Genomic DNA, 26,077 nt, shown 5'->3' with positions numbered 1-26,077 from the left:
GCTCTTTCAATGTCGCTGCTAGAGGCGGTTATAGGTACTTCATTACATTTACTGATGACTTCAGTAGATATGGTTATGTATACTTGATGACACATAAGTCAGAATCCTTTAAAAAGGTCAAAGAATTCAAGAATGAAGTACAGAATCAGCTTGGCAAGAGTATTAAGATATTTCGATCAGATCGAGGTGGAGAATACCTTAGCCATGAGTTTCGTGACTATCTAGCTGAGTGTGGGATTCTATCCCAACTCACTCCTCCTAGAACACCACAGTGGAATGGTGTATCCGAAAGGAGGAATCATACCCTATTAGATATGGTATGATCTATGATAAGTCACACAGATCTTCCGACATTCCTTTGGGGCTATGCTCTAGATACGACAACTTTTATACTCAACCGAGTTCCATCCAAGGTCGTGATAAAGACACCATATAGGATATGAATTGGGAGATTTGGCCAGGTGTCTTTTATGAGGATTTGGGGTTGTGAGGCTTACATTCGACGTTAAGTCTCAGACAAATTAGGACCCAAATCTGACAAGTGCTACTTTATTGGATATCCCAAGGAAACTAAGGGATATTACTTCTACATTCCCAGTCAGCACAAGGTAGTTGTGGCAAAGACTGGGGTCTTTCTAGAAAGGGACTTTGTTTCATAAAAGACTAGTGGGAGTACGTTCGATCTTGAAGAAGTTCAAGATGCGGACCATAGTACTGAAGCCTCGATGGATGTTGAATTGGAATCAAAAAGTGTTGTGGATGATGTTGTTCCACAAAGAGTTGAGGAACAACAACCAGTTCAAGTAGACATACCTCTTCACAGGTCTGATAGGATAAGTCGTCAGCCTGAGAGATACTCATTTCTCTTGTCTGACCATGATGATGTTGTGCTCATAGAGGATGAGCCTACCACCTATCACAAAGTTGTGATGAGACCAGATTCCGAGAAATGGCTAGATGCCATGAGATCCGAGATGGAATCCATGTACACCAACCAAGTTTGGACTTTGGTTGATCCACCTGAAGGGGTAAAACCCATTGGGTCTAAGTGAGTCTTTAAGAGAAAGACTGACATGGATGGACTTATCTATAAGGGTCGCTTGGTAGCTAAAGGTTTCAAGCAGATTCATGGTATTGACTATGATGAATCCTTTTCTCCAGTAGCGATGTTTAAGTCCATTCGGATCATGCTTGCTTTTGCAGCATACCATGACAAAGAGATATGGCATATGAATGTCAAAACCGCGTTTCTAAATGGAAACCTGCTCGAGGATGTGTAAATGACACAACCTGAGGGTTTTGTAGATCCACAGCATACTAGCAGAGTATTCAAGCTGCATAGGTCCATTTATGGACTAATGTGTTGGGTTTTTCGGGTCACGAAAACCGCTTTTTCGCGTCGCGGAAACCCCGAAACCCTCATCACCGGATCCGTGCGAAGTAAAATAAAACAAAATTTACGAGTACGAGTTTACTTCATCCAGATCTACTCTAGGAGAATGAAATTACCCTCGATGCGATGCCCTTCGCAATCCCGCTCGTCCAACGGTTCGCCGGATCTCGAGATCGTCAAGCGTACGATCCTCTAGAAGTATCCACAAGAACAAACTAGGTGGAGAGGCCAAACAAAAAGGTGTGCTAGCACCTATGAAGTGTTCGGCCAAGAGAGGACACTACAACAAAAACCTTCATAGACATCGGTTTTCCACCGGTGTTTATTTCATTTTCGACCGATGTCTATGAAGCCGATGTTAAAAGTCTACCATTTTAGACATCGGGTAAAAACCGGTGTAGTATCACTTAACGACACCGGTCTTTGAATCGGTTATTAACCGGTGTAGTATCACTTAACGACACCGTTTCATCAACGGTGTAAAACCGATGTAATATTGTATGTTAATAACACCAGTTTTGGCAGCGGTAAATGACCGATGTAATATTAGTTAATAACATCGGTTTTGCAGCGGTGGAAAATCGATGTAATATGTATATTTTTTAACAGCACAAATTTGATTTCCGAAACAATGAAAAACCGACAATAACAAAAAAAATAAACAAATATTCACAAATTATACAAATATTCTTCATTCAATAATATCCATAAAATACACAAATATTCACAAATTATATAAATAATCTTCTTACAACAATATCCATAAAATATCCAAACATTCTTTTTACATTAAAAGCTAGCTAATAGATATCAAAATCAAGGTAGAACATTCTTTTAACACATCAAGGTAGAACCGCACTTCTAATGTAATCTAGCATGCATTCAGTCCACTCGAACCGCACTTCATCAATTTCAACTCTGAAGTACTTGAGATTTGTAAACTGAAAAAACACATAAATCCACCATATGTCAAATAACTAAAAGAAATGTGTACATGTATCAAATAAAATAGAATACTGAGTTTTTAAAAGCTGCTGTGGAAGATAACGAATATAACATAGAATCTAAAACTTTCATATATGACACTTAGTATATGCTGCTTAGAATATAACATAGATAATTTGCTCCTTCTAATTCAAGTGCACAGATTGATAAGAACCGACAGCATCATACAACAACTTACTAGGCATGATAATGGTTGAACAAAGAAATATGACTACACAACAAATCCAGTGAAGGAAGCATAGAAGAACAAAGCTACCTCTGATGAAGAGATATACTATTTATTGTACTACCTCTGATGCCATCTTGGTATCCTGAATATCCTGCACTAAGCTCCCTATTTTCTGTGATTTCTGCTACCAACCACAGCAGCAAGGAGTGTGGCAAGAAGGCAGCTAGCTCCTTAGTTCAGCACCCAAAACAGCAAGTTAGAGCTTCCTTTTGGGTCCATTCAATCCTCTAGTAAGTAGAAACTATTTTCCCTTTGGTTTATGATGGATTTGGAGTGTCTTGACCTAAGATATAATCCTCTTGTAGCCCTCTATATTAAAGGCCAGCATACATGGAAAATTCAGCATGTTCTTCTGAAGTCATAACAGGGTAGGTAAACTTTACTTGTAGTTTTTATTCATTTGCTTCATGTAGGAGTAGATTCTAGTAAATTCCCACACATTTAATGTTTAATGACAGGATGACAGGATGAATTTTGAATTTAAGTAATAGCAATAAAGTTAAACTAGATAACTTGGACAACGTATGATTTGAACACATCAGAAACAATTCAAAGAAATGTCAATCAATCAAAAAAAATTAAAGAAATTAGTCACAGGACAACATCGAGACTGAGGCAAAATAATTAGCTTGCCTTTTGTGCTTCAGTCAAGGTGCGACCAAATCGAGGAGGAGCAGGCCTCTTAGTTAGTCTTTTTACATCTACCTCTGCTCCCCTGTTAGAGTGTAAAGAAATGCAACAAGGAGAATAAGAATCAGATAAAAGATAAAGAACGTATTAGGAAAAGTGCAAACATTGTGTCTACAAACTCCCTAATATTCTGAACATTTAAATGTTCCTCTCTTCAAGAAGAAAAGTACATGGATATATTAATGGATGGAAAGCCCTAACAAATATTTTCACCATTTCATATTTAGGTATTTCTGCCAGACTTCATATGTAACGACCCGCCTTCTACTAGCTAGGCTGTGAGGCTGATCGTCACATTATGCTGTGCTAAACTATTCCCTGACCACCATTAGATCTAGGTGCGGAAGCTGTACTAACTGAAATTTTGCTAAACTACTAATATTTCTTGGTTCTATACATGCTAAGGGGTGTAAACTAACTATTCATAACATCTTTTACCTTCCCCATGGCAAGGAACTGAACTTAAACATTTTCCCGCTGTTATCAGACCTCCCAATCGATCCACCGATCGATTGGAAAAGTCGGATCGATCCGGTGATCGATTCAGCCGACTACTGTATGCGGGACATAGGTTGGATCGATCCAGTGATCGATCCAGCACGCTACTGTGCTCGGGACGATATTCTAGATCGATCGGCTGATCGATCCAGATTGGCCAATCGATCGAGTGATCGATCCCAGAGCCTTCTATTCGCGACAGAAATTGCCGGATCGATCGGCTGATCGATCCAGAAGCCTACTGTTCGCGGAATAGATTGCCCAATCGATCAGCTGATCGATTGGGAACCCCCAATCGATCCACCGATCGATTGAGGTTTCTGATTTTTGCAGTTAAGCTCTGATTTCAACACTGTTTCGTGCCTCAATCACATTACAAGTTCTAAAATAACTAGGAAACACTCTACCAGGGATAAATAACATTCTAACATCATAAAGGAAGTGTTCTAAGCATAATAGAGTGCCTAGTTACCTAATTCATGACAACTAACATACTAAAGTGCAAATGATAAAAACACTGAAAAGTTCTAATGTTTGAAACAAAGCTTGTTAAGGTTCCCTAAGATCTCTATTCCAAGTTCCTGCCCACACACATCTTCGCAGCATTTCCCTCCAGCCTCCGCTAATCCATCTTTCCTTTACCTTTATCTGCAGTATAAGGAAAAGAAAGTATCTATAAGCTTTCACTTAGTAAGAAACCATCTACCTAACTAAAACATGCATACGATGCATTTATGATTTTGAAAACATGTTATTAAACATATGTCAAACTTGCTACACATGGCATACTGAAATCACTGAACATGAACACTAAATCATGGCATACAAGCTAATGATAAACTATCATATATATCAATAAAGAAGACTAAACTGAACATGAACTGAGCTAAGCTGGAACTTAATTCAAACTCAACTATCATAACTAATCTTTGTGAGTTTTGAAAACTAATAACATAATAGATTAAAATACATAATCATAATGCTAATGGGCCCGACAACTGTACATGCTATGCACGCATCCTTAACTAGACCCGGGGTTACAAATCCCGAATTTAGCAAGGTTTACTAGGTTATCTATACCTAGGGACCGACTATGGGAGCCCAGCCCAATGGATATCTAATCCTGTACAGTGCCCCTACTGAAAATAAAATACTGAATCCTAGCTAACTAATTTATCTTGCTTTTACTAGGTTATCTGAACCTAGAACTAGGTTATCTAAACCTAGAGGCGACTGTGGGAGCCCACCCATTGGACATCTAGTCCAGTAAAAGCTTAAACAAGACTAGATAAACTGTACAAATCCTTCTATTGCATTTATCTACCTACTAAAATGCCTAGGTTGCATTTTGCTGAACTTAATAATTAATCAAACACTTGGCACGCGCTAATTCGCATCCTTTGTGTCGGAAATTTATATACTATCAAACTAACACATGAAATTCACACGGAAGCTACTTATACTGCAGGTGAGGGGTTTCTTACCTCGTACGCTAATTTCTTACAATTCTATTCGCTAGAATTCCGGTGGAGATGATCCTTTCAACGATCTTCTCGTGTCTACACGTTCCTCTCGCGAAGGGGAGCGTCCTCGCGTCGAAGTCGTCGCCGGAATGTGCTCCTAGGGCCCTAGGGATGAAACCCTAGGCTTCCTTATGGTTGGCGCCGAGAGAAGGACGGAGAAGAGAAGGGGGCGGCGTGAGGGCTAGGGTGAGGAGAAATCACGATCCAAATCCTCTCCTCACTTATTAATTTTCCTATTTATATTAAAGAATTAATTCGCCCAACTCCAATCTAAATTTTATTGGTTCCCTTTCCTTTCAGCACGACCCTGTTGGTTTCAACTAGTTACTAGCATTATCCCTAAGCCATAGGTCTCGGGTTCAATCCCCGCTTAGGCCGTTTTCGTTTTCTATTTATTTTTGCTACTTCCGCTAGTCTAAAAATTTCGGAAAAATATCTAAAAATTCCAGAATAATTATAGAATATTTCTAATATAGTTTTGAGAATTTTCGGGCATTACAATCCCCCATACATTATAAAAAGTTTGTCCTTGAACTTAGAATAACTCTGGGTACTTCTGTCTCATGCTGGCTTCTGTCTCCCAAGTTGCCTCTTCTGCTGTGTGACTGTGCCAAATAACCTTGACTAATGGTACCTCCTTGTTCCGCAATTTCTTAACTGCTCGGTCTATTATCTGAATAGGCCGACTGTCATAGCTGAGGTCTTCGCGGATCTGTACCGACTGGGGCTCAATCACCTGGGTGGCATCTGGGGTATGCTTCTTCAGCATAGAGACATGAAATACGTTGTGGACAGCTGACATTTCCTGGGGTAACTCTAGCTCATATGCTACCTTGCCCACTCTTCTGCTGATGAGGTATGGTCCCACATATCTGGGACTTAGCTTGCCCTTCTTCCCAAAACGCATTACTCCCTTCATGGGAGCTACTCTGAGGAACACTGTATCCCCAACTGAAAACTCTAAAGGTCTGCGCCGTATATCAGCATAACTTTTCTGGCGGCTCTGAGCTGTTTCTATCCTCTGGCGGATCTGCTGTATAGCTGCTGTGGTATCTACCACTAGATCTATCTGAAGTTCTAGCTCTTTCTGTTCACCACTCTCATACCAGCAGATTGGAGATCTACACCTCCGCCCATAGAGAGCCTCATAAGGTGCCATACCGATAGTGTCCTGATAGCTGTTGTTGTATGCAAATTTTGCTAGACTCAGATATTTGCACCAACTTCCTTTGAAATCTAGGGCACATGCTCGGAGCATATCTTCGAGTACCTGATTTACTCGCTCTGTCTGTCCATCTGTCTGAGGATGGAAAGCTGTGCTGAACTTTAACTTCGTGCCCAAAGCTGACTGTACACACTCCCAGAAGTGTGATGAGAACCTACTGTCCCTGTCTGAAATAATGGTTCGTGGGACTCCATGTAATCTAACGATCTCCTTGAGATACAACTGAGCTAGCTGCTCCATGGAGTAGGATATTCTGATAGCTAAGAAGTGGGCTGATTTAGTCAATCTGTCGACTATTACCCAAATGGTATCAAAACCATTAGTGGTTCTGGGTAATCCCACGATGAAATCCATAGAAATGTCTTCCCACTTCCATTCTGGGATCTGAATAGGCTGCAAGACTCCTTCTGGTCTCTGATGTTCTGCCTTAACCCTCTGACAGGTTAGGCAGGTGCTGACGTATCGAGCGATGTCTCTCTTCATCCCAGCCCACCAAAAATGCTTTTTCAAGTCCTGGTACATTTTGGTGGAGCCTGGATGCATCGCATAAGGAGTCCTGTGAGCCTCATCTAGAATCTGCCTCCGTAGTTCCTCCTGATCTGGAACACAGAGTCTGTCGCCAAAGTACACTACCCCGCTATTGGACACTCTTAACTCTCCACCTCCTGATTCTGCTATCCCTTGCTTGATTCTCTGAATTTCAGGATCCTGCTCCTGAGCTGTCTGGATATCATCAAGTAGGGTGGATGCTAGTGTCATAGTAGAGAGTTGTCTGACTATGAGTTCGAGACCGAAATCTGAGATCTCCTTCTGTAGGGGCGGTGACATGGCTGCTAGAGATAATAGGGCAGCACTGGACTTCCTACTGAGTGCGTCTGCTACCCTATTTGCTTTTCCGGGTGGTAGAGGATGTCTATATCGTAGTCTTTGACCAGCTCTAGCCATCTGCACTGTCGCATATTCAGATCCTTCTGAGTGAAGAAGTACTTCAGACTTTGATGATCTGTATACACTCTGCACTGAGCTCCATACAAGTAATGTCTCCAAATTTTGAGAGCGAACACTACTGCTGCAAGCTCAAGGTCATGAGTAGGATAGTTCTTCTCATAATCCTTGAGTTGTCTAGAGGCGTAGGCGATCACCTTGCCATCTTGCATCAGCACTGCTCCTAGTCCCAACTTAGAGGCATCACTATAAATGTCGAAGCTGTCTATGTTCTCTGGTAGAGCTAGAATAGGTGCACTGGTCAATCTCTTTTTCAGCTCGCTGAAACTGTTCTCACAGTCCTCGGTCCACTGAAACTTTCTGTTCTTTCTGGTGAGAGCTGTCAGTGGGGAGGCTATCCTGGAGAAGTCCTCTACGAATTTCCTGTAGTAACCTGCTAATCCCAGAAAGCTTTTGATCTCACTAGCGTTCTTGGGTCTTTTCCAGTTGCTCACAGCTTCTATCTTACTGGGGTCTACCATGATACCATCCTTTGAGATGATGTGACCCAGGAAGGACACCTGATCTAGCCAAAATTCACATTTTGTGAACTTGGCGTACAGCTGATTCTGCTGAAGGGTCTGTAATACTGTTTTCAGGTGTTCTGCGTGTTCTTCCTGAGTTCCTGAATAGATAAGAATGTCATCGATGAACATGATAACGAACTTATCTAAATATTCTCTGAATACCCTGTTCATGAGGTCCATGAAAGTAGCTGGAGCATTTATCACGCCAAAGGGCATGACTACGAACTCGTAATGTCCGTATCTAGTCCTGAATGCTGTCTTGGGTATATCCCCTTCCTTGACTTTCACCTGATGATAACCTGATCTGAGGTCTATTTTAGAGAACACTACTGCTCCCTTTAGCTGATCAAACAGGTCATCTATTCTGGGAAGAGGATACCTGTTCTTGATTGTGACTTGGTTCAGTGCTCTGTAATCTATGCACAGGCGCATGCTACCGTCCTTCTTCTTCACGAACAATACAGGTGCTCCCCATGGTGAGTGACTAGGGCGTATGAAGCCTTTGTCAAGCAGCTCCTGTAGTTGCTCATGAAGTTCCTTCAGTTCTGCTGGAGCCATGCGGTAAGGTACTTTGGAGATAGGATTTGTACCGGGAATGAGCTCTATCTCAAATTCAATCTCCCTGTCTGGTGCTAGACCTGGTAACTCCTCAGGGAAGACTGCTGGGTAGTCACATACGACTCGGACCTCTGCTAGCTGTTGGTCCTTGTCCTGACTGGTACTGACTACATGTGCTAAAAATCCCGTACATCCTGAATCCATTAATCTCTGTGCCTTCATAGCTGAGAGAAACCTCTTGGCCTTTCTCTTGGGTTCTCCAATGTACTCAAACTGCACTTCTGCTTCAGGTTGGAATATGACTTTCTGTTTACGGCACTCTATGGAGGCACCGTATTTGATCAAGAAGTCCATCTCGAAGATGACATCGTAGTCGGTCATATTAAGTACTATCAGGTCGCAAAAGAGCTCTCTGTCTGCTATAATGACCGGCACTGCTCTGAGCCAGTGCGTGGATGCCATGATTTCTCCTGAGGGTAACGTCGTAAGAAACTGGCTACTGAGTACCTCTGGAGGTACTGCTAACTTGTTTACGAATACCTTGGCTATATAAGAATGGGTTGCCCCAGTATCGAATAAGACCGTTGCTATTTGCTGAAAAATACTAATCTGACCTGTAAAACTGTCGAGGCATTTGCTGCGTCCTCTCTGGTGAGTGAGTAGATCCTCGCATTGGTCGTACCTGGAGGGGCTTCTAATCTGCCCTGGCTGATATGTGGACCATCTAAAGCGGCCTGCATCTGATGTAACTGAGCTGGCTGGCCTCCATACTGAATCGGCTGTGGCTGAGGAAGACTGATCTTATTTGGACACTGCTTGGCCATATGCCCTTCTTGTACGCATTCAAAGCATCCTCGTGTGCCCTTACGACAAACTCCAGGATGGAATTTCCCACAAGTAGTATACTTTGGATAACTGGGCTGCCTGCTGGCTGGCCCTCCTTTTAGGTAACTCCCTGGTTTGCGCTTGTTATTAGAGTTCCCTTTCCAGTTAGAGCCATGAGAGCTGTGGCCCTGCTGTTTCTGAGTGCCTGAGCCTCCTTGACCTTTAGCTTCTGAGAGGACTTGCTTCTGCTGCTTGATGCTATTCTGGTAATGCTCAGTGATTAGAGCACTGCTCACTAGCTCTTCGGTGGTTTGTGGCCTATGAACGCCACGAGCCACGTTTATTGCTATTTCCGGCCTCAGCATCTTGAGCATCAACCGGATTCGTTCCCCTTCTGTGCTGACTAACTCAGGGCATAGACGAGCCAATCTGTTGAATTTCTTCACGGCTTCCTCCACTGAGAGGTTGCCCCGGCGAAACTCGGTGAACTCGTCGTAGTGGCGGTTGGTGACCCGCGTGTGAAAGAACTCCTCAAAGAATTCTTCCTCGAAGTCTGCCCATATCATCTGATTTATTGGACGCTTCACTCTGATTCTCTCCCACCACATACGTGCATCTCCTGTCAAGCAGAAGGAGGCGCACTTCACCTTCTCGTGTTCTGGCCAGTCCAAAAGCTCCATCGTACTTTCCAGTGTTTTGAACTAGGCTTGTGCATCCCATGGTTCACTGGTGCCTGAGAAGTTCTCGGGCTTGACTCTCTGCCACTGGATCAAGTAGGCTTCTCTCTTTGCCTCTACTGCTGCTGGGGCTACTGGTGCTGTAGGCTGGACTGGTGGAACCTCTAAGACTACTGGTGTTGCCAAGTTTGGCTCCGGGGTGACAGTGGGAGTGTTCTGCTGACTAGCCTTTAAGGTGGCTATTTCCTGTTGTTGTTCAGCTAGCTGCTGCTGTAACTGAGCCACTAGTGCTGTAAGGTCTGGGGGAGGCACTGAACTGCCTACCTCATGCTGGGGTTCAGTGGCTGGTGCCCTTCTAGCTGGGCATCCTCGTGACATTTCTAAAGACATAGAGGACATACATAACTAATACAATCATGTTTATGTAACTACAATCACTAACATGTTAGGTACTATCATCAATCAACATGCTACAGTATCTATAAACATGAAAGAAAGAACATAATAAAGTGAGAGACGTTTCTTACTTGGAAGCTGTAGGTTCAATGCTGATGTGTGTGTAGGAAGTATGGAACACGGCTCTGATACCACTCTGTAACGACCCGCTTTCTACTAGCTAGGCTGTGAGGCTGATCGTCACATTATGCTGTGCTAAACTATTCCCTGACCACCATTAGATCTAGGTGCGGAAGCTGTACTAACTGAAATTTTGCTAAACTATTAACATTTCTTGGTTCTATACATGCTAAGGGGTGTAAACTAACTATTCATAACATCTTTTACCTTCCCCATGGTCAAGGAACTGAACTTAAACATTTTTTCGCTGTTATCAGACCTCCCAATCGATCCACCGATCGATTGGAATAGTCGGATCGATCCGGTGATCGATTCAGCCGACTACTATATGCGGGACATAGGTTGGATCAATCCAGTGATCGATCCAGCACGCTACTGTGCTCGGGACGATATTCTGGATCGATCGGCTGATCGATCCAGATTGGCCAATCGATCCAGTGATCGATCCCAAAGCCTTCTGTTCGCGACAGAAATTGCCGGATCGATCGGCTGATCGATCCAGAAGCCTACTGTTCGCGGAACAGATTGCCCAATCGATCAGCTGATCGATTGGGAACCCCCAATCGATCCACCGATCGATTGAGGTTTCTAATTTTTGTAGTTAAGCTCTGATTTCAGCACTGTTTCGTGCCTCAATCACATTACAAGTTCTAAAATGACTAGGAAACACTCTACCAGGGATAAATAACATTCTAACGTCATAAAGGAAGTGTTCTAAGCATAATAGAGTGCCTAGTTACCAAATTCATGACAACTAACATACTAAAGTGCAAATGATAAAAACACTGAAAAGTTCTAATGTTTGAAACAAAGCTTGTTAAGGTTCCCTAAGTTCCTGCCCACACACATCTTCGCAGCATTGCCCTCCAGCCTCCGCTAATCCATCTTTCCTTTACCTTTATCTGCAGTATAAGGAAAAGAAAGTATCTATAAGCTTTCGCTTAGTAAGAAACCATCTACCTCACTAAAACATGCATACGATGCATTTATGATTTTGAAAACATGTTATTAAACATATGTCAAACTTGCTACACATGGCATACTGAAATCACTGAACATGAACACTAAATCATGGCATACAAGTTAATGATAAACTATCATATATATCAATAAAGAAGACTAAACTGAACATGAACTGAGCTAAGCTGGAACTGAATTCAAACTCAACTATCATAACTAATCTTTGTGAGTTTTGAAAACTAATAACATAATAGATTAAAATACATAATCATAATGCTAATGGGCCCGGCAACTGTACATGCTATGCGCACATCCTTAACAGACCCGGGGTTGCAAATCCCGAATTTAGCAAGGTTTACTAGGTTATCTAAACCTAGGGACCGACTATGGGAGCCCAGCCCAATGGATATCTAATCCTGTACAGTGCCCTTACTGAAAATAAAATACTGAATCCTAGCTAACTAATTTATCTTGCTTTTACTAGGTTATCTGAACCTAGAACTAGGTTATCTAAACCTAGAGGCGACTGTGGGAGCCCACCCATTGGACATCTAGTCCGGTAAAAGCTTAAACAAGATTAGATAAACTGTACAAATGCTTCTATTGCATTTATCTACCTACTAAAATGCCTAGGTTGCATTTTGCTGAACATAACAATTAATCAAACACTTGGCACGCGCTAATTCGCATCCTTTGTGTCGGAAATGTACATACTATCAAACTAACACATGAAATTCACACGGAAGCTACTTATACTGCAGGTGAGGGGTTTCTTACCTCGTACGCTAATTTCTTACAATTCTATTCGCTAGAATTCTGATGGAGACGATCCTTTCGACGATCTTCTCGCGTCTACACGTTCCTCTCGCGGAGGGGAGCATCCTCGCGTCGAAGTTGTCGCCGGAATGTGCTCCTAGGGCCCTAGGGATGAAACCCTAGGCTTCCTTGTGGTTGGCGCCGAGAGAAGGAGGGAGAAGAGAAGGGGGCGGCGTGAGGGCTAGGGTGAGGAGAAATCACGATCCAAATCCTCTCCCCACTTATTAATTTTCCTATTTATATTAAAGAATTAATTCACCCAACTCCAATATAAATTTTATTGGTTCCCTTTCCTTTCAGCACGGCCTTGCTGGGTTCAACTGGTTACTAGCATTATCCTTAAGCCATAGGTCTCGGGTTCAATCCCCGCTTAGGCCGTTTTCGTTTTCTATTTATTTTTGCTACTTCCGCTACTCTAAAAATTCCGGAAAAATATCTAAAAATTCCATAATAATTATAGAATATTTCTAATATAGTTTTGAGAATTTTCGGGCGTTACAGCATAACACGACCCCGGTAGATCATACCTGTTTACTACAAAATAAATAGAGTCTGGCTTTGCTTGGATAACTGTTTTGGTAAAACCCAGCTTATCAACAGGCCACAACTCATCCCCAAAGAAGCTGCTTGTGTACAATACTTGGTCTCCAGCCCTAAGTCGTGCCTTTGCTGCATTTCCACTAGAATCTACTGCCTAGAAAATAATCAATCATGGTACATTAGTCAACCAAAAAAGATTAACCAAATGCCTATCGATATTATATCACTTGATTGGCGTTCTGTTTTTATAATGTAGCATTAGAAGTGACAATAGTCTTGAATAGAATTCAATGCAAAAATAAGATTAACATATCATCATGATGAAAATGAGAGCATTATGGTAACGCCAAGCTACTGGCTAACTTTACCTAGAAATGAAATCTATGCGAGAAATAGATACAAAATTTAAACAGAAACAATCAGGGTGAAAAAAAGACATCCACTCTGCATCTTGTCGATGGAGCCAGAAGCCCCCCTCTCTTTGCAGTATTGGTACTACTGTCTTTTATTTCAGGAACACATTTATTGAAGTGAGAACTATAAACCGATTAGCTGCTTGTGAGAATGCATGGTATTTTGAGTAACATAAAAAAACTGGTTAATAGATGTTAGTGAGTCATTTGGGATCAAAACTCTAAAACTTCTTGGACAAAAATCTAATCAACATCAAAGATACAATGTTGTCTCCTGATGAACAAATGCAAGGAATTAATCATACACTAACAAGTCAGTGTGAGCATGATTTAATAGTTCAATTAAAATAAAATCAGTACCTATTTGCTTGATCAGAAGAACTGCTTGCTGCCTCACAAGGCGGGATATTAGATCATTTATCAAATGTTACTGCACATCTACAATACCATGAAAAAGATAACAGAGTGTGACTCAGCATCCAAAAAACTTGTTAGGTTTTAACGATCTAGTATGAAAATAAAAAAAGTTCCAACTAAGTATAAAGTTATAATCACATCTTGTGGAGTTTGAAAGTATAAAGATAAATTTAACATGGACCTGATGCATCGCAACATAAGCTAAACCTTTTTAAGGAAAACCCTGCAGCCAACAAATAATTCTGGCACTTCTTCAAAGGGTGCCTGCAAGTAGACACAGGTCAGTAGAAACTAAGGAAACATTGTTGTAGTAAAAAAGAGAGTTTAGACTAAAAACAAGTAGATAAATGGTACCTTAAAAAAGAGTGTATCAGCTACAAAAAACAATAAAAATTTGTCAAATTACTAGACATAACAGTAAAAGCTATAAATGATTGAGCAACTGGTATCTGTGTTACTTTCAAACAGAACAAAACAATTTATAATCAGTTCCCTGGAATTTGATAAGAAGATAAATTGACAAATATATATTGCATCACAAGAGTTTTAAGATGACTTATTGAAGTTCAATCTTGCCCATTACTAGTTACTAGTAGCATCACAAATGTAAATCTGGTAGGTAATGACATACCATTCAACGGTTGACCAATAGAATGCGCAACTTGGTTCAATTTTTCCTTTACAGTCTGCAATGCAATAAAAAATATTTTCCTATAAGTACTAAAAGACATCCTAGATAAAACCATGGCCAAAGAACATGAGAAAAATGCATCTCGATAGAAAGAGATGTCTAAAAATTTGTAGTATTGTAATATGACCAGAAATATGGTGCATAAATTTGCAGTCATACCTCGAATTCTGCATGACTAATAGCCTTATAGGGTAGCTGAAATTCAGACATGAGTGACCTCTACGAGCAATAGAACATAATTTTGGTAAATTAAATTAGATAAGAGCTCCAAACCTCATACAAGGTATCCAGAATATACCTATGACTCGGGGCTTTCTAGTCGGAATCGATAGCGGAAAAGAGAAGTCTCCATGGAAAGAAACCATTTCCTTAATTCATCCCTAGGAGGTGAAGGAGATAACACTCAGGAAAGATAGTGTGATATCAAAATAAAACATGACCATAAAAATCAAAACCTACATTCTACAATATGCAAGACGAAGAACGAAGTGTGAAATGATATCTTTGTTCATGACCTCTGATGGATCTTGATGCCTCATATGTGCCCTCCATAGTTCAGTTACCTAATTTTCCCAAAATAAAACATATATTTAAAAGTAAAATGAACGATCCAAACAAAATCACAGGCAATACCAATTTCTCCATCTCTTCGGGCCTTTTTCCTCAAGGCAAACCATCTGAAATACCCTGCAGGACTTCATGAAAACAATCGAATATAAGTTACCAACAAAGCCAAAGAGATGCAGGATAGGGAAGTTGATCAAGGAAGGGGAGGTATACAACAAACCACAAACCCTAGAAATGGGAAAAGATGAGGTTTTGCAAGGTACCTCGGAGGCGATCTATGGCGTAGAGTTCAAAATCTTAATAATGGAGGACTTCGTCGAGTTCATCAAATACAAAATCCTAAGTAAACTTAATCTGTTAGAAAATGGAAGGCATAATAACCTTTTGAAACATTGGTAAACTCTAAACTCAAATTATCACTCTTCAAATATCAAACAATGTATATGTTAGTTTTTAACCTTGTCGTTCTCATATCCAATGCAGTGTGGTGACATCTCGTCGTGAAAGATAAAAAAAACAAGTATATATGAGGTTTATGAGATTTATATTCCAAACCAAGTTTCTGTTGGAATTATTTCCAACTATGAATTTATTTTAATGTGCTTTGTGGTTGTCAAATGTCATCTTTAAGACAGAATTATCAATCAAATAACAAGTGGAACACATTTTAATTAAGGGCAAGGTTTGTTCTATTTCATTCAGATTTCCCCATGAGTGGTTTAGCATTTGAACCACAAGTACTCGTAACATAGATATAGGTATGCAAGACTTTGTAATAAGTCTAAAACTCAAAATTCTACATAGCACGTTTCCACGATAAATCCAGAATTTATACCATGTAGCTTGGCACATTACTTCACTGATAATATCTAAAGCCCAATGTGGGACTTCCAGTCAAAAGCCTAGAGAACTTTAGATCCTTAAGGGAAAAAAAAGTTCAAATCCATGCCAAGCTATTAACCTGCAAATCATTAGTCGAAGCTCTTGACTGTGCTCATTACTTTTGCTACAAGAAAGTAGGAAAGGAAAATGTACATTAACTAATCTCACATGAATGATAGTATCAGCACCAAAGTTGATCCTCCACTGGAGCATCTCAGACCACATATGAGTAGCTTTTTCAATATTGAACCCTCATGCCTTTAGAAATCTGGAAATGATAAGTCAAAGGTTCAAAAGAAAATGTGTAGCATGATAAATCATAATCTTACACTAAAATTAGATGCATTTGATAGATCATTCTGACATCCTTAAGTGTGTTCAATCCTTGAGAAGCAATAAGAGTTGATGTGTAGGTGGTTAATAGATTCCAATGAAAAACCACATGTAATTAAGTCATGATCAATTGGTCTAGATGCTTTAAGGCCTGAGTGTGAACTTGTCCAAGTAGGATTAACCAACTATTGAGAGGAATGAAAAATTATATTATGTCACACAGTCCTCCTCCTCAAGCTATAATATAAATGGTATCTATATCCAGCTTATTATGTAAATTAAACAAGATCTCACAGAAGAAAAAGATAAAATGAACTGAGACATGATAACAATGAAAATGAAAATGCCAAAACTAGCACAACAACCTTGCATTGATGATTGGTTGAGGTTTATGGCGATCTTCTTCCTTTTACTTCCCTTCAAATTTAATGAATTGTGGATTTTGAAATTTGTGAGGATGAAATGATAATAGCCCTAGTGGGATAAGGTTTGGTTGTTGTTGTTGTTGTTGAGGATGAAATCATAACTTGTGAGATGTTGCCAAATGAAATAAATAAATCAGGATTCCAACATCTAAGACTTAATATTGAGAGAAAATGAGCAAATGTGGAGAGACAACGACAACAAATGGTTTTCATAGACTAAAAGGAGTTTATGATAATAACCAAGAACACAATCACACTTGGACCAAATCTGGCTTCAAATGTTGTGAGCTTACTTCAAACCATATTAAATTGATTTTGTTCCATTTACTGTGATTGTGTTATTCAACCTTAAGAGTTGAAGATCCCACAACATGGACATGTGGTGGAGGTAATTCTACATTTTTAAAGCACAAGATAATATCTACATGGTCTGAGATAATAAGTTGTATCAAGTGGTGAACAGGTGGTATTAGAGGAATGTGATCCCAAGTTGCTAGATCTTAGAGTACAAGTGGGTATTACACAGAGCTCTCTGAACTCTCTCCTCCAAATGTGCAGAAGTTCCCTAAGTTATCCTTCAACTACTCAAAGCTTCTTGAGCTCTTCTCCGATTACTCAGCAGAGCCAAACAAACGTAGGATAGGGAAGTTGATCAAGGAAGGGGAGGTATACAACGAACCACAAACCCTAGAAATGGGAAAAGATGAGGTTTTGCAAGGTACCTCGGAGGCGATCTATGGTATAGAGTTCAAAATCTTCCATCCGGACCTCGAGGGAGTAGACAACGAACTACAAACCCTAGAAATGGGAAAAGATGAGGTTTTGCAAGGTACCTCGGAGGCGATCTATGGCGTAGAGTTCAAAATCTTCCAGCCGGACCTCGAGGGAGTATACAACAAACCACAAACCTTAGAAATGGGAAAAGATGAGGTTTTGCAAGGTACCTCGGAGGCGATCTATGCCGTAGAGTTCAAAATCTTCAAGTCGAACCTCGAGCGCAGGCGCGGAGTGGTAGAAAGAGAGTTTAGCCGACGTTGTCGAGGCGGCAGCATGAGTCGATTCCCTTTGTGATCTAACAATCTCTATTCCCTACGTCTGTGAATGCTCCAGTAGCTGAGGACTCGGGGGTTATTTGTGTGAGGGTTTGGCCGGATTTGTGGGCAAGCTAGAAAAGGCAGAAAGCCGTGTGTTGAAATGAGGCTAAGAGATGGCTGAGAGAGATGAGGAAGGGGAAGAGGGAGATGAGGCTGAGAGAGATGGCTGGATGCCTAGCGGCGAGGAGGAAAGTGGTGGTGGAGTCGTGACGGTATATGGACGGTGAGATATAGGTTTAGGTTTGGAGGGAAGAATGAAATGTTGCAAATTTTGGTTAAGTATTGGTGGAAAAATTAAAATATTTTATTTTGGTTCATTAACATCGGGTTTTAAAAACCGCTGTTAAAACCGGTGTCTATTAACAAAAAAAAGGCGCTCATAGACATCGCCTACAAAATCGATGTCTATGAGCTAAAATCTGCGCTCATAGACACCAGTTATTGAAAAACCGGTGTAAAATACTCAAAAACATCAGTTTTTGCTTAAAAACGGTGTTGTTCCACTGATGTCTATGAGGGATTTTGTTGTAGTGGGAGAGGGAGAAAGGTTGAGAGCTTGAGGAAGAAGATGATGGAATGAATGCCTTGAATGAAATCAAAATTCCATTCATCACAAAAGTGCCCCGCCACATAATGGAATTGTAACCTCCATTCATATTTAATGTGGCCATTACACTCCTATAACAATCCATGATACTTTCTCATGGCGGGTCATTCAGTATACATTCTCCAATGCATACCCATGTGTCAACTTGATATCTCTATATCCATGACTTGTGAGATCAAGTCATCGAGTTGACCTATATGCTAGTCTTATTGCATTAACATTGTCCCTGAATGTTAATACTCGACTAGGAATGATTAAGAGTAGTATTCCCTATATCATCTCACTATCGATTCAACCAATCGATTGATATAGGTAAAAACTTTCTACTCAAAGACGCTATTATACTTAGTTTATTTGGCACCAATACAAGTAGGTATAATAACCAAAAGCAAATGCCTTTATTTATATAAGAATATGATACAATGAGTCCATATAACAATCATCAAATGATTAGCTCTAGGGTTCTAACTAACAATCTCCCACTAGCACTAGTGCCAATCAGTGTAGGCTCTAAGCCCCAATGACCAAGTGTGACCATCATGCTTTCTCTGTGCCAAAGCCTTGGTCAAGGTATCTGCGATGTTAGCCTCTGTAGGTACTCTGTAAATCTTCACATCTCCTCTATCGATGATCTCTCGAATGAGATGGAAGCGCCGTAGTATGTGTTTGGTCCACTGGTGTGATCGAGGTTCCTTAGCATGTGCTATATCTCCATTGTTGTCACAATAGAGCTCAATAGGGTCAGCGATACTAGGAACTCCCTCAAGTTCAGTGATGAACTTGCGGATCCAAACTACCTCCTTTGCTGCCTCTGATGCAGCAATGTACTCAGCCTTTGTCGTAGAATCAGCTACTGTGTCCTGCTTCGAACTCTTCCAGCTCACAACACCACCATTTATGCAAAACACGAACCCTGACTGCGAACGATAATCATCCTGATCGGTCTGGAAGCTAGCATCACTGTGACCCTTTACAGCTAGCTCGTCATCACCTCCATATATCAAGAAATATTCTTTAGTCATTCTTAAGTACTTAGGAATATTCTTGACCGCTATTCAGTGACTTTCACCTGGATCTGACTGGTATCTTCTCGTCATGCTCAAAGCATACGAGACATTAGGTCGAGTACATAGCATGGCGTACATGATAGATCCTATGGTTGAGGTATAAGGGATCTGATCCATGCGGTCTCTCTCCTCTCTAGAAGAGGGACCTTGAGTCTTCGAAAGACTCATGCCATGTGACATCGGTAGAAATCGCTTCTTGGAGTTCTGCATGGCAAACCGAAAGAGTACCTTGTCAATATATGTACTCTGACTTAGGCTGAGCAATCTCTTAGATCTATCTCTATAGATCTGTATGCCAAGAATGCGAGATGCTTCACCTAAGTCCTTCATTGAGAAACAACTCCCTAGCCAGGTCTTGACAGACTGAAGCAAAGGGATGTCTTTCCCAATGAGTAGTATGTCATCCACATACAATATGAGGAAGACAACTATCTCCCCTACAACTTTCTTGTAGACACAAGGTTCATCTTCATTCTTGATGAAACCAAACTATTTAATTGCATCATCGAATCGAAGATTCCAGCTCCGAAAAGCTTGTTTTAGTCCATAAATGGACCTATGCAGCTTACATACTCTACTAGTATGTTGTGGATCTACAAAACCCTTAGGTTGTGTCATGTACACATCCTCGAGTAGGTTTCCATTCAGAGATGTGGTTTTGACATCCATCTGCCATATCTCATAGTCATGGTTTGTTGCAAGAGCAAGCATGATCCCAATGGACTTAAACATCGCTATTGGAGAAAAGGTTTCATCATAGTCAATACCATGAATTTGCTTGAAACCTTTAGCTACCAAGCAACCCTTATAGATAAGTCCATCCATGTCAGTCTTTCTCTTAAAGACTCACTTACACCCAATGGGTTTTACCCCTTCAGGTGGATCAACCAAAGTCCATACTTGGTTGGTGTACATGGATTCCATTCTGGATTCCATTTTCTCATAATTTGGCCTCATCACAGCTTCCTGATAGGTGGTAGGCTCATACTCTATGAGCACAACGTCATCATGGTCAGACAAGAGAAATGAGTATCTCTCAGGCTGACGACATACCCTATCAGGCCTGCGAAGAGGTATGTCTACTTGAACAGGTTGTTGTTCCTCAACTCTTTGTGGAACAACATCATCTACAACACTTTGTGGTTCCAGTTCAACTTCCATCGAGGCTTCAGTGCTATGGTCCACATCTTGAACTTCTTCAAGATCGAACGTACTCCCACTAGTCTTTCTAGAAACAAAGTCCCTTTCTAGAAAGACCCCAGTCTTTGCCACAACTACTTTGTGCTGACTGGGAATGTAGAAGTAATATCCCTTAGTTTCCTTGGGATATCCAATAAAGTAGCACTTGACGGATTTTGGTCCTAATTTGTCTGAGACTTGACATCGTACGTAAGCCTCACAACCCCAAATCCTCATAAAAGACACCTAGGCATCTCTCCTAGTCCATATCCTATATGGTGTCTTTATCACAGCCTTGGATGGAACTCGGTTGAGTATAAAAGCTGCTGTGTCTAGAGCATAGCCCCAAAGGAATGTCGGAAGATCTGTGTGACTCATCATAGACCGTACTATATCTAATAGGGTACGATTCCTCCTTTCGGATACACCATTCCACTATGGTGTTCCAGGAGGAGTGAGTTGGGATATGATCCCACACTCAGCTAGATACTCACGAAACTCATGGCTAAGGTATTCTCCACCTCGATCTGATCGAAGTATTTTAATACTCTTGCCAAGCTGGTTCTGTACTTCATTATTGAATTCTTTGAACTTTTCAAAGGATTCAGACTTATGTGTCATCAAGTACACATAACCATATCTACTGAAGTCATCAGTAAATGTGATGAAGTACCTATAACCGCCTCTAGCAGCGACATTGAAAGGGCCACATACATCACTATGTATAAGTCCTAACAAATCAGTCACTCTTTCGCTGTGCTCACTAAAGGGAGTCTTGGTCATCTTGCCTAGTAGGCATGACTCACACGTCTCATAAGATTCAAAATCAAATGAGTCTAGCAAACCATCCTTATGGAGCTGGGATAAGCGCTTGTCATTTATATGACCTAAGTGGCAGTGCCAGAGATAGGTTTGGTTCATGTCATTTGACTTGAACGTCTTGGTATTTATGTTATAGATAGGGCTTTCAAGGTCTAGAATGTAGAGTCCGTTCATCAGAGGTGCATTATAATAGTACATATCTTTTAAATAAACAGAACAACATTTGTCCTTTATTATAAAAGAGAAACCTTTCTTGTCCAAACAAGAAATTGAAATTATGTTCTTAGTTAAAGCAGACACATAACAACAATCATCCAACTCTACTACAAGCCTAGAGGGCAGAGATAGAAAATAAGTCCCTACAACAACAGCAGCAACCTGTGCTCCATTGCCTACGCGTAGGTCCACCTCGCCCTTCGTCAATGCCCTGCTATTTCTCAACGCCTGCACATTAGTACAAATGTGAGAAGGACATCCGGTATCTAATACCCATGATGAAGAAATAGATAGATTGACTTCTATAACATATATAGCTGAAGTGGAAGTCTCACTTCTCTTCTACTTAAGATCTTCCAGGTAAACCTTACAGTTCCTCTTCCAGTGCCCGGTCTGACCACAGTGGAAGCAGGTAGCATCCTTGGCGACCCCTCCTTTAGGCTTCAGTGCCTTGCCTTTGCCCTTGGCATGGGACTTTCCTTTTCCTTCGGGCTTGCCCTTGCCCATGTGTTTCTGAACCATCAGAACAGAGTGGGGCTTAACCTTCTTAAGGTTCAGCTCAACAGTTCTTAACATGCTAAGCAGCTCGGGCAGTGGTTTGTCGATTTCATTCATGTTGTAGTTTAGAACGAATTGACTATAGCTATCCGACAAGGATTGCAAGATCAGGTCAGTGGCCCGCTCTTGGCCAAGCGGGAATCCCAACCTTTGTAGGTTTTCTATGTACCCAATCATTTTGAGTACATATGGGCCTACGGGAGCCCCATCTGACATCTTGCACTGAAACAGTGCCTTTGAGATCTCAAATCTCTCATGCCTAGCTTGTCCCTCATATAGTTGACGAAGATGTTCAACCATATCGTAAGCTCCCATCAACTCATGTTGCTTCTGAAGCTCAGAGTTCATGGTCACGAGCATCAGACAGGACACATCTAATGCATCATCTTGATGCTTCTTATAAGTATCTCGGTCAGCTCGTGTGGCAGTGGCAAGAGGAGCCTCCGGAATGGACTGCTCCAGAATGTACAGTTTACGTTTTTAGATGAGAACTATTCTCAAGTTCCTGTACCAGTCCAGGAAATTTGCTCCGTTGAGCTTGTCCTTCTCAAGGACAGAATGCAGGGAGAAAGAGTTCGTATTCGACGTCATTGTAATCTACAACAGAAATTAAAGCTGAAAGTAAATATCATATTCTTTAATCATTTAATTAGGCCTTTAACTAAATGATGTTCCCACTGAATTCTATAATTCATGTGGGACAAGATCCGTATCATACTAAACCTTGAGTTAGCTTTGGCTAAATCGTCCAAGACTTAGTATGATCGGTAGGTAACTAATTACCAATTACATCTCTATGCAACTCTTGTTTATAGGACAAGATCCGCATGTATATTAAGACTTGAGTTAGCTTTGGCTAATACGCCCAAGAATTAATATAAATGTGAATTTGACCTATCGTCCAACCATTGGAAAATACCTATAGTTAAACTCGATCCAATTGAGTTAACAAGTTACAAAATCTAATTGAGTTGTACTCACCCATGCGTTGATAGGCGGGACCAAGATTGTCCCTCCGTACCCTACCAAGATAATATGTGTTTCTCTGCTTTGGTAGATTCAACAACACATGTGATTGAGGTAGTGATAGGTATCACGACACGGTAGGCATTTGAATTGATGCGATTGAGATCTAATCTAATCGAGAGGGTGCATCTTGTACACGATTTAGATCTAATCTAATCGTTAGACACTAATTAATTACAAATCTAGCATGCATCACACACACACACACAAGCAATTAATTAAATTTTGTGATTAGTCATGACCCTACTACAATCTTCTCAAGCCAATGAGAAGATCGGACGGTCAACCTAGGGTCAACAGTTTCTCAAGCTTCTCCCTTTGACCACCTTGTGTTGCTCGCGCCCTCCTCGTAACTCTGTCTCGAGTGGACCTTCCACCGCTCCAATTTTGTACATTACAATTTTGAAACTCAAGTTACATTCGAGTCTAAACTAATTTACAACAAGAATATAAAAATAGAGAAAGGCACGACGCGCAGGTCGCGAATCAATTATACAACACGCACATCACATGACGGCACGCAGGCTGTATTATGAATTACAACACATTTCCAATCAGATTAGGTTTTTTTGGGCCATGACAATCACAAAATAATACATAATTCTAAATTATGTATTTTCTATAATTTTCTGTAATTTTTACTACAATTTTTACAATTTTTATGCGTAAAATTCTCGGCGATTCCGTTTAGCGGGTTTTCGGGCGCAATCGCGGAACGAATCCCCTTGCGGGGCCAGGGGTAGCGCCCCTACCCGCGATCTAACCATCGCGAGTGTTCCTTAGCGATCCTACAGTGCCTTAGCCTGCTTTCCAAAAAAGATTTGGGGCGAAACCTTGCCGTTTCGGAAAATTCTTCTCGGTAGTCGAAGCCTACAAGTGTCGAAACACTTGTATTTCGCTTCTACGAGAAAAATACCCATAAAAAATATAAAAATAGAAAATTTATAGAATATTACAGAACTTCTATTTTTCATAAAAATATAAAATAAACTCGTACAAGACTTCGCATGTGGCTCTGATACCACTGTTGGATTTTTCGGGCCGCGAAAACCGCTTTTTCACGTCGCGGAAACCCCGAAACCCCCGTCACCGGATCCGTGCGAAGTAAAGTAAAATAAAATTTATGAGTACGAGTTTACTACATCTAGATCTACACTAGGAGAATGAAATTAGCCTGGATGCAATGCCATTCGCAATCCCACTCGTCCAACGGTTCGCTGGATCTCGAGATCGTCAAGCGTACGATCCTCTAGAAGTATCCACACGAACAAACTAGGTGGAGAGGCCAAACAAAAGGTGTGCTAGCACCTATGAAGTGTTCGGCCATGAGAGGAGAGGGAGAAAGGTTGAGAGCTTAAGGAAGAAGACGATGGAATGAATGCCTTGAATGAAATCAAAATTCCATTTATCACAAAAGTGGCCGACCACATAATGGAATTGTAACCTCCATTCATATTTAATGTGGCCATTAAAGAGGGGATTTGTAACCTCCATTAGGTGGCATACATGTGCTAAATATGATGATGTGGCACATCATCATTGGCCACTTAATGCCAACTCACAAATGAGGTGGCAAATGGTCAAGTCAAACTTGACCTTTCATCTTCCTTCTCAAGTCAAGTCAAACTTGACCATATCTCTCTCATGGTTGATCTAATCTAATCATTTGATTCAAACCAATTTAATATAATGAATGTAATTCATTTAATTAAATTGATTCAATGAGTCATAATCTAAATTAGACTCATTGAACACATGAATCAACTTGAGTCCAACTCAAATAGCCCAATTAGGATTACTCTTAATCCAATTTGATTCATCACATGAATCTAATCCTCTTGGTTCATCATATGAACCTAATCTCCATCTAATTGTCCTTTTTGTGTGACCCTATAGGTTCTTATAACATTGGCAATGCACCTAAACCCATTTAGAAGCATAAGTAATGAGCGATATCTATAAACACATCATTACTACCCAAGTCATAAGAATGTTGAGATCCAACATCACATTGTGACTACTAATTGTGACTCTTTACAAAATATAACAAGTGTCCTTCTATCCTAGACATCTAGATTGATCAATGTGAGGCATAGACCATGTCATCCTTTGACCAATCTAAATCTTGAACTCCAAGTAGACTCACTAAATCAAATGAGCTCAATATCTCATATAGACTCATTTGGGCATGGCCAAGCACTTCGTGGTCTCACTCTATCAAGAATATCGATGTCTCTCTCATCATATAGGAGGGATAGATCCCATCTACATCACTCACATCCCTCTGTATAATTTGTTACATACCCAGTAATCGCCTTTATAGTCCACCCAGTTACGGGTGACGTTTGACGAAACTAAAGTACATAACTCCTTATGTAGGTAACCATGGTGACTTCAAGTCTAAGGACTAGTAGTCATACTAATAGCCACATGAGAAAGTATATGACACTCATATAACGATCCATGATACTTTCTCATGGTGGGCCATTCAGTATATATTCTCTAATGCATACTCATGTGTCGACTTGATATCTCTATATCCATGACTTGTGAGATCAAGTCATCGAGTTGACCTACATGCTAGTTTTATTGCATTAAGATTGTCCCTGAATGTTAATACTCGACTAGGAATGATTAAGAGTAGTGTTCCCTATATCATCTCATTATCGATTCAACCAATCGATTGATATAGGTAAGAACCTTCTACTCAAGGATGCTATTATACTTAGTTTATTTGGCACAAATACAAGTAAG

The 26,077-nt window shown here is 40.7% G+C and overlaps 3 long non-coding RNA genes across 3 annotated transcripts; all 3 read right to left on the bottom strand.

Annotated features, from left to right (window-relative positions):
• Positions 1 to 3,261: 3,261 nt before the first annotated feature.
• LOC122000070 lies at positions 3,262 to 13,050 on the bottom strand. Its single transcript, XR_006116919.1, has 2 exons — positions 13,014 to 13,050; positions 3,262 to 3,342 (listed from the first exon to the last, which is right to left on the bottom strand). It is a non-coding gene; the product is annotated as an uncharacterized LOC122000070 (long non-coding RNA).
• Positions 13,051 to 14,853: 1,803 nt separating this feature from the next.
• On the bottom strand, positions 14,854 to 15,201 carry LOC122000067. The gene is made up of 3 exons (XR_006116918.1): positions 15,181 to 15,201; positions 15,007 to 15,110; positions 14,854 to 14,927 (listed from the first exon to the last, which is right to left on the bottom strand). It is a non-coding gene; the product is annotated as an uncharacterized LOC122000067 (long non-coding RNA).
• A 15-nt stretch (positions 15,202 to 15,216) lies between these two features.
• On the bottom strand, positions 15,217 to 16,240 carry LOC122000066. Its single transcript, XR_006116917.1, has 3 exons — positions 16,165 to 16,240; positions 15,378 to 15,453; positions 15,217 to 15,242 (listed from the first exon to the last, which is right to left on the bottom strand). It is a non-coding gene; the product is annotated as an uncharacterized LOC122000066 (long non-coding RNA).
• Positions 16,241 to 26,077: the final 9,837 nt, after the last annotated feature.

Source organism: Zingiber officinale, chromosome 7A (assembly GCF_018446385.1).
Source record: "Zingiber officinale cultivar Zhangliang chromosome 7A, Zo_v1.1, whole genome shotgun sequence".
Taxonomy (NCBI): Eukaryota; Viridiplantae; Streptophyta; class Magnoliopsida; order Zingiberales; family Zingiberaceae; genus Zingiber; species Zingiber officinale.
The sequence above is the reverse complement of the archived record's forward strand: the minus strand, read 5'-3'. Positions and strand labels throughout refer to the sequence as shown.